This window comes from Podarcis filfolensis (assembly GCF_964270895.1).
Source record: "Podarcis filfolensis genome assembly, chromosome: 2".
Classification (NCBI taxonomy): Eukaryota; Metazoa; Chordata; class Lepidosauria; order Squamata; family Lacertidae; genus Podarcis; species Podarcis filfolensis.
The window spans coordinates 16,801,355-16,810,653 of NC_139605.1; the positions used below are offsets into that span (position 1 = coordinate 16,801,355).

The 9,299-nt window shown below is 48.4% G+C and overlaps 1 long non-coding RNA gene across 1 annotated transcript; it reads right to left on the reverse strand.

Annotated features, from left to right (window-relative positions):
- Window positions 1-2,389: 2,389 nt before the first annotated feature.
- On the reverse strand, window positions 2,390-6,471 carry LOC310753539. Its single transcript, XR_014543363.1, has 3 exons — window positions 6,219-6,471; window positions 4,853-4,972; window positions 2,390-2,769 (listed from the first exon to the last, which is right to left on the reverse strand). It is a non-coding gene; the product is annotated as an uncharacterized lncRNA (long non-coding RNA).
- Between the last annotated feature and the right edge of the window lie 2,828 nt (window positions 6,472-9,299).

The window sequence follows — 9,299 nt, forward strand, 5'->3', positions numbered from 1 at the left end:
GAGGTGAGAGGTTGATGGATCGTGTGCCATCCTCTGCACCAAGGAAAGAAGATAACGTCTGCATTGCAGCCAGAAGCTGAACAGACGGCTGGACACCAAGAGGGGGTGTTTTCCAAGCAACGGAGCCCCAAAAAGGTATGCTGAATATCGGGCTAAAAGTGTGAATGCAGATTGATTTATTCTCTGGTTCACGAGAGCTGCGTTTGGAAAAACAGCTCTGAGAGTAAAGGCTTGCATACCACAGATTTTTGTGGTGAGATAACGAAGAGGTATGCACAGTTGCTAAGCAACGACAGTCAGGACAGTGGAAAACTACTGACACCTGGGGCTGGCTCAGTCAGAGCCGGGAAAGCAAAAGTTGTTTTGACTTTGAGACAGCTTGGAGTTTGCCTGCCTGAGAGAGGCAGAAAAACAGCTCAAAAGAGCTTTTTGGATTTTACTAGCTCGAGGGTGGAGAGCTGAGACTTGGATTCAAAATGGATGCCAAGGACAGGGGGAGGGAAGAACGGAGTTCTAATTCCCCCACTGATGTTGCTACTGGAGAGTTATATCTTTCTGCCAGACAGAAAGGTGGACTGTATTTGTTGGACTTTGAGCAAAGTGATTACATGGAATGTAATTCTGAGTCTAACTTGATTTCTCTTGCAGGTGTGACCAAAACAAGCGCCAAGAAGGTGGCCAGGGTCGACAGAGCGTTTCAGCGGGTGTATGCTGATGTGATTGGTCCTCTAGAACCATCTAGAGGCCCTTGGGCACTTAGAAGAAATAAACACACTCTTGTCGCCGCCACCCAGTGACAGAGGAAACCGCTTGGGCACCCGGAGCGGCAAACATGACATGCACCTGGGGGCTGTGCGATCCACCCACAGAGGTGGGGCGATCCGCCCACATGGGTGCACCGAACCTCTTGGGGGTGGCTGCACCGCCTGCCAACCATGCAAATATGCCTGGCGTGCGGCGTTGGCCACCAGGGTTGTGAGTGCCGCCAGCCAGAGGGTGCATCCCCAGCGGCCAGCACCGCTCGCCGAGCGTATTTGCACAATCAACGGGCAGATTTTCACGGCAACCGCACCAATCGTGAACATCCGCCCACTGGGGGTGGGAGCGCCGCCACACCGATCTGGCCAGGGAGATTTTGTCACACACACACACACCCGGGCATGACACCTGGGGCACACCACACTCCACACACACCCCTTGCGATGCCCCTGCCACCACCATCCAGCAGCCGCCATTTTTTCCTCCACAATGTACCTTTTTATTGGAGGTGAAAATGACCGCTCCCCGCATAAAACGGGGGGCCACCTTTCCGTGGACGCGCGCAGCCCCAGGATCTGGAGCAGCTCCATTCAGCATAGGCTTGGCTTTGCCTTCCCTCAGGTGGGATACCTGGAGGTCTCCGCCTACCCCAGTCAGTTGTCCAATCCCACCTGGGGGAAGCGTTGCCAAGGAGATCAGGCCAGGTGGGGGAGGGACTACCTGCCCACACAATAGAGGGAGGATCTTACCTGGGAATCCTCACTTGGCTCCAGAGCTTCTCCCACCCTACCCACCCTCAGTTAATGTCTTATTTTGCAGGTTAACTTTTCTTCACAGGTTTTGCAGGTTAACTTTTCTTCACAGGTATGCGGGCGCTGCTACGTTAAGGTCGCTGTTAAAGGGCCAGAAAGGAATTTCCCTGCATTGGCAGGTTTCGCCTTTCCCGTAGCAAAACGTCACAACTTTGGCGGTATCAGGCCTTGGGCGGAATCCTTTTATCCATCTTCCTCTTTGCGGCGGCGATACCAGGGTTCCCCGTTAAAGGGGTTTTCTGAAGGGAGGCTTTGACCGTACGCTGAAAGGTCGTCATTGCTCTCCCCTGCGGTGGCGGCGTTACGGGGGTGGCTATCTCTGCTTGAACATATGTTCTCCAGAGCCGGCCCATCCCCCCCCCCACACACTGGATAACCCTGATGCTCCCTAGGTCCCCGGCGGGGGACTGGGGAGGGAGAACGCCCAATGCCTGAGCCAAGGTCTACCCACATTTGAAATTTAATAAAGTTGTGGCCAATTTAATCCCATAGCACGTTGTCTTGAGTCGTTATTCCACATGACGGGGGGACTGCGCGGGATCTGGGGACTCCGCCTGTCCACGCAATATGCATAGACAATGGCAATGGAATACTGTATATGAAGAAAGGCTCAGATACACACAAGGCTACATACAGTCCCAGGTCCTGTGGTAATGTTTGTGCAGGAACAGGCACCCATGGAAAATCCATTCAGATTCATGAAAGCTGATTAGGAGCTCCATGCCTCCAGTGAAATGAGGATGAGCCTCAACTTTTCACCACTCTGAACATGGTGCGCAATGGGCATTAAGGAGTCACTGAAGCTGAGTGTATTTGCAAAGAGAGCAGCAAGCATTTAAAATCATGTTTATTTAGTTCTTCACAGGATTTATAGGTGGCGCTACAACACAATCATCAGGGTGTCTTACAATATTAAAGAAGAAGGGATGCAATTTTTCATCTAGAGTAATCGTATGAATGTTTAATCAGAAGGAAATTCTACTGAGTTCCATGGTGCTTAATCCACAAGAGGTGTTGGTAGGATTTCAGCCTTAACCCTTACGTTTGTCTTCACCCACACTCTACCATTTGCTGTTGCAATCGTCTTTGGCACAGCAGCGTTTCTCATGTTCAATATTATCTGCATGATTTATCCATTTGGTTTCACATCTGGAATTATCTATATAACAGCCCTTGGTTATTTTCACCACTCTGCCATCTGGGATTGTGGAGAAAAGAAGGCATCTTTGTGTTACTTATGAGGTATTTCCTAATACAGTGGTACCTCGGGTTACGTTCTGGAGGTCTGTTCTTAATTTGAAACTGCTCTTAATCTGAAGCACCACTTTAGCTAATGGGGCCTCCTGCGGAGTTTGTAACCTGAAGCCTCTGTAACCCAAGGTACCACTGTACCTGTGCTACTGTCAGGATCACCTGGTGTAAGACCCATCTCACATTTTTTGTATATAGTGCATTAGGAATGGACCACCCAGTGATTTCAGGAATGGAGAGTCAGATCTGCTGATACATACTTTGCTGTTCAGTTTTGAATCTTGCTAGTTTGCCATACCAGAGTGTGACAGAATGTTGGGAAGGTGTGACAGAATACAGCAGAACCAGCCTTCTCTATAAGACCATTTGCAGAGCATAAGGGTCAGTTGGGCCCAGGGCTTTTTCAGGTTCTTCCTGAGCCAAGCTGTCATTCCTGCTTGCATGGCCTGTTGTATTGCCGCTCAAATCAGCTTACACGTAGTAATTTGCACCCTATTCCACTAGATAATAATGATAATGATAATGATGATAATGATAATGATGATGATGATGATGATGATGATGATGATAATAATAATAATAATAATAATAATAATAATAATAATAATATTTATACCCCACCCATTTGGCTGGGTTCCCAACAAAGTGCCAGCCCAAGACATTTTTCTGCCTGAGGTGAACCACAGAACAACTCCCCTTGGGAACTGTCATTTGTTAATGGTCCATGGGGTCACGAAGCGTCGGACATGACTAAACGACTAAACAACAAGGGTAAACCACCCTGTTCATCTTCAGATGAAGGGCAGCATACAAATTTAATAATACTAATAATATAAGGCAATTATTCACCTTCCTGCTACTTTTTCTTTAGTGAACCTTAAAAAGGCTATTGAAATGAACGGGTTGAAGATAGCATCCCCTGCACAATTTCCTTTCAGCTGAATACCTTCTGCAACACACACACAGACACACACACTCTCTTTCCCCCTCAGTTGGATGGTGCAGGGAGAGAACGAGTAGAGGGTGTGTGAGTGAGGGGCAAGGCCTCTGTTGAGGTGCCCAGTGGGAAGCGAGGGGTCACTGAGTGGGGTGCATATATCTGCGCAGGAGATGGGGGAGTTGTCAAGATAGAGGTGGTTTTTAATTGCGTTGAGGGACCAGACCATATCCCAATTTGTATCACCGGGATGTTGGAGGATATTCCATTAACATAACAAAAACTATCATAGAGATACTGACATTTTCAAAAGTAGTGGCTCCACAGTACTTAGCTAATTCAAAACCACCGGAGTAGAGGATTGCAACTATACAATCTGAGCCTATGCATGTATACTGAGAAGAAAGTGCTACTGAGGTTGGGTTGCTGGTGGCAACGGCAGCTGCTGCTGCTGTTGGAGAGGCAGGAGGCTCCCCCTCTATAGCAGGACCCCAAATTAGCGCTCAGGGAAGGCAGATCCTTTCTGGTGCCTGGCCCTGCTGCCCAGCACCCAAGTTCAGGAAGGCAGCAGCTGGGGATTAAAGAAGAAGGGCAAGGAGGAGGAGCAGCAAATCTTGGCTGCTGCTCTTGCCCCAGTGGCAGAGTGGGCAGGGGTTTCAGGAGTGAGCCAGTCCTCAGCGCACTGTCTGGAAGAGGGAGAGAACAGCCGGAGGGAGAGAAGTTGCGAAAAGGAGGCAGTGCAAGAGCACATTGCTGGTGGGGAGGCTGTGCCACACAACAGCCCTTTGGCGAATAGCAGACACAGCAGTTGGCCTTGCCCCGCCCCTGTAAGCTCACCCTACGCGATAGACCACGGCAGCACCAAAAAAAAAACACCCTAGTGGTGGCATTTTGCTGCTCCTGGGTCCTGCTCTATTTCACTGCTTGAGGAATTTTCCTCAGTCCACCTCATGGCAGGGCCGGCTCTGGGGCCTCAGACTATTTGCACATGACTGCCTGTGGTGGACAGGGACAGAGGTATAAATTGGTGTCGCCACATACAGATGCATATACACACAGGCACAGAAAAGAAGCACCCTGCATTTCTCCTTACCTTTGTACTCTTTCTCAATAAAGCATCCCCCACCATTCCCCACTGAGCAGATTCCGTCTGCAGGAGAGCATGGCAGCCCTGGCTTCTCCATTACGCATCTTTGGCAGTTGATTCCAAGCACTGTGAAACACAGAACTTTTACTCTCTGTGCAGACGGCAGCGAATCCGTCCATTAATAATGTGGCGGATGCGCTCCCGCCAACCGCCCCCAATTAAATATAGTGCATCCTCCTCACGGTACACCAATTACATGAATTTCTACAATTTACCAATAAACCAACCCTTTTAATTAACCGGACTTGTGTGTTATCAGCTGCCACTCACACAGAAACTGCTCCTTTTATTCCTCCCTCCCCCCAAAGTGCTGTTCCTCCCCACTCTGTGGCTAGCTGGCTCCGTAGTCCATCAGAGAGAGGCTTCAGCACTCTGCTGGGGTTTCCGAGGGACTCCACCACCGGACTCTGGTCTGTCTCTGCTGTCCATCACACAGACATACATGGGCTTTAGTGGAACGTTCGCTGTGGAAAACTGTCTTTTAAAAATCTTAATCCATTGTGCTTAAATTAATGATGGAATCCATTGTACTGGAATGGCATTGCAGCTGAGAGCCACCAGGATCACAGAACTGTGGCGTCGGAAGGGATCCTCGTGGGTCATCTAAGACCATTGATACAACTGGCTCAGTTTTGTCTACACTGACTCTTCACAGCCTTTCCCAGACCTATCTTTTACTAACTGAGGTTACCGTATTTTTTGCTCTATAAGACACACCAGACCACAAGACGCACCTAGTTTTTGGAGGAGGAAAACAAGAAAAAAATATTCTGAATCTCAGAAGCCAGAACAGCAAGAGGGATTGCTGCGCAGTGAAAGCAGCAATCCCTCTTGCTTTTCTGTCTTCTGGGATAGCTGCGCAGCCTGCATTTGCTCCATAAGACGCACACACATTTCCCCTTACTTTTTAGGAGGGAAAAAGTGAGTCTTATAGAGCAAAAAATACGGTAGGTTGCAGGTATGTGTGACAGTGAGTTTCATACATATATATATTGCATAATGTGTTCGCTGTGTTATCTTTCATTCACAATGTGCATCTTGTGTCTTTATAGTCAAGTAATAATGGTACATCACCCTTGGCTCCCCTGGGGGGACGAGAAATATAGAAGCATAAATAATCAATAAAATAAACGTGTGTGTGTGCTGCACACATTTTTTCTTTCCAAGTTACTATAATTGTCATTTACAATATGACCGCACACATCCTTCCTTTGTTTCCAGTTCAGAATGTAGAGTGGGATTAGTCACTGTTGAAGAAATTGAGAGCACAGGTAATCTACATGCAAACCTTCCTCTTGCAGGTGGGACTTACCTTCTGCGCTGAGTCCAAAGGAAACACTTGCCAAAAGCCAAGTAAGAGCCACCCATGGCCCCCAAGGCCCTGGGAAGATGCTGCACCCCATGGGATGGCTTTCTGGAACAAAGAGAGTTGACTTCTTCTCTGGCCCTTCTGGGTGGGGTGGGGGACAGTTCAGGCAGGGCTCCTCTCAGAGCACAAGTTGCACCCAGCAAGAGGCTAGGCAAAGTAAGGAACACACTCACAGGTAGTGGCTCTGTAAGACTCCTCTGCTCGTGTCGCCTTCTGGAGTTCAAAGTTGTTGAGGGCGGAGTTGAAAGCCTCTGGCCAACTGCAGGGCTACTGCTGCTGCAGGAAGCTGACCAGCAAACCCCATAGGCACCTAGAGAAGGACTGAAGAAGTGGTCCTGGAGGTACCATATTTTTCTGTGTATAACATGCCCCTGTGTATAAGACGCCCTCTATTTTTGGGGACTACAATTTAAGAATTTGGGGGGAGATGGACCAGAGTACAGTGGTACCTCGGGTTAAGTACTTAATTCGTTCCGGAGGTCCGTTCTTAACCTGAAACTGTTGTTAACCTGAAGCACCACTTTAGCTAACGGGGCCTCCTGCTGCCGCCGCGCCGCTAGAGCACGATTTCTGTTCTTATCCTGAAGCAAAGTTCTTAGCCTGTAGCACTATTTCTGGGTTAGCGGAGTCTGTAGCCTGAAACCTAAAGCGTATGTAACCTGAGGTACCACTGTAGTTGAGATTTTTTGGGGGAGGATTGACCAAAGTTGTTGAGGTTTTTTTTCGGGGGGTTGCCCTGTTTTTTTTGGGGGGGGGATGCTGAATATCACTCACACCACTCACTAACACTGAGACTCACGCACATCACCAATCACCAAAGCAACCAATCGTCTGCCGCTCGCTGCCAGCAGCCAGCAATTGTCGCAGCAGAAGCCAATGAAAAACAGCCCTTGCCGCAGCCACTGATCACCCACCCAATTGCCGTAGCAACAGCCAATCCTAAGCAGCCTTTGCTGCATACACCAATCACCCACCCAATCACCAGTGACAAGCTGCTGCTTGCGGCTGAAACAAATCGCCCGTCCCCCCTCTGCACTATCCATGTATAAGATGACCCCTGATTTTTAACTTTCTTTTTGAGTAAAAAACCCTCATATTATACACGGAAAAGTACTGTATTGAATTAATTTAATAGTTCATGTGAATCAGCAACAGATGTGCCAAAAGCTGAAATGGAATGTTATGCTAGCATAAGCTCAAAGAGCAGTGTGTCTTGACCCTGCTCCAGGCACAAAACATTAAAAGGCAAAAGGTATATCTGCTATATCAAAAGGAACAAAGTACATCTCCTTCTGCCCACTTAATCCTACCTTGGGATAAGGAAGTTCTTCCTCCAGGCTGGTAATGACCTAAGTCTTGTGCTGTTGAGCACGTGTCCCACTTCTGGGCTCCCCAAAGGCATCAGGCTGGCCAGTGTGAGTACAAAATGCTAAACTAGGAAGCCTTTTATCTGATCCACCAGGGCTCTTTTAATTTTACCAATAGGACTGTACTAAGACCCCACAATCTCATACCCTCCAACCCTCCAACATGTCCCAGCAGAAAACCTGAATGTACATCTTCTGGACTGTGCTCCTGTGCAAGTCATATGACCTTCAGGAGAGCACGGAACCAAAAAATGCATGTTTCCGAGTGTCATGCTGTCACATGAGAGCATGGCGCTGCAAAACAGGATGTCCTGATTTAATTGGGACAGTTGAATAGTTTGTGATTTGCCCTGTGACCCCCCCCCTCAAACTGTGGCCCTTGGATTGGGCCAGTTCACCCCGTGCTGCCCTGGTGCTACCTGGATCTATGTCTCCAGCAGTTCAGGGGCAGATCTAAGTGTTTCTGGTGGGGTTTTAGTGTCAGGAGCTCGTCCTATACTCGTCTAGGACCCTGGCAGAGACACATGCCCGACTGGCATGTTCTTTCCCTCCTGGTCTTTCATTCAGGAGCTTCATAAGCTTTCTTCTGCCCGAACATCACAGAGACCGATGCCAACAGACATCGTCACACTTAGGGATCCGAAGACTCTTCGCAAGTTGTGTAACAGACCTCAGCAACTCAGCATTTGGGCTTATCTACTTTATTTACATATAAACACACACGGAGCACTGCAATATGGCTCCCTCTCTCTCTAGTGTCAGACAGCAAAGAGAAAAAACAAAGGACAATAGTTCCACTTCACGGAACACAGTAACACAAATATCCTGTCTCCATCACTTCCCACTCTGTGGAGTCAAAACATACACCGTCATGTGATAGACAAAAATCCCATGACTGCAATCATGGAGGTGGAATTCTAACATTTAGAACCCTATTTAAACATACAGTTTAAGTGGGTGGACCAGCACTGTGCAACATTTGATCCTCCGATTCACCAGCTGGGAAGGCAGGATCCTGCGCATTGCTGTTCCTTCCCAAGTGTTGTCCAAGGCCTGGATCCCACTGAATAGACCTGATCTTTCTCAGGCTTTGGGCCTCAGCTGAATCTGGTGTGCAGCCCTAGTTATTAACCTTTGCTAATATACTGTGACATGGATATACTCTCTGAAGCAGCCTGCTCCCCGGCTAGTGAGACTACGGACAACGTTACATGGATGATGGAGCCAGCTTGTTTTCTCCTGCCCCGGAGGGTAGAACTTGAACCAATGGCTTCAGGTTACAAGAAAGGAGATTCCAGCTAAGCATCAGGAGAACTTTCTGACAACAAAAGCACTTGGAGAGTGGAGCAGTCTCCCTTGGGAGCTTGGGGACTCTCCTCCTTGGAGGTTTTGAAGCAGAGTTTCGATGGCCATCATGGATGATTCAGTTGACATTCCTGCACTGCAGGGGGTTGCGAACTATGACCCCCCCGGGTCCCTTCCACCTCTACAATTCTATGATACTTAATCAAGAGCAAGGTTTGTGGGCTGGTTATGCATTGCACTTTGCAGTGTCCACTAGAAGAACTGCTGCCTGCCAGGGTACATGTGAAGGCAGAACAATAATCAAACTCTGCATAAGCCAGCTTTCAAATCCTCATTTTCACCTCCAGGAAAA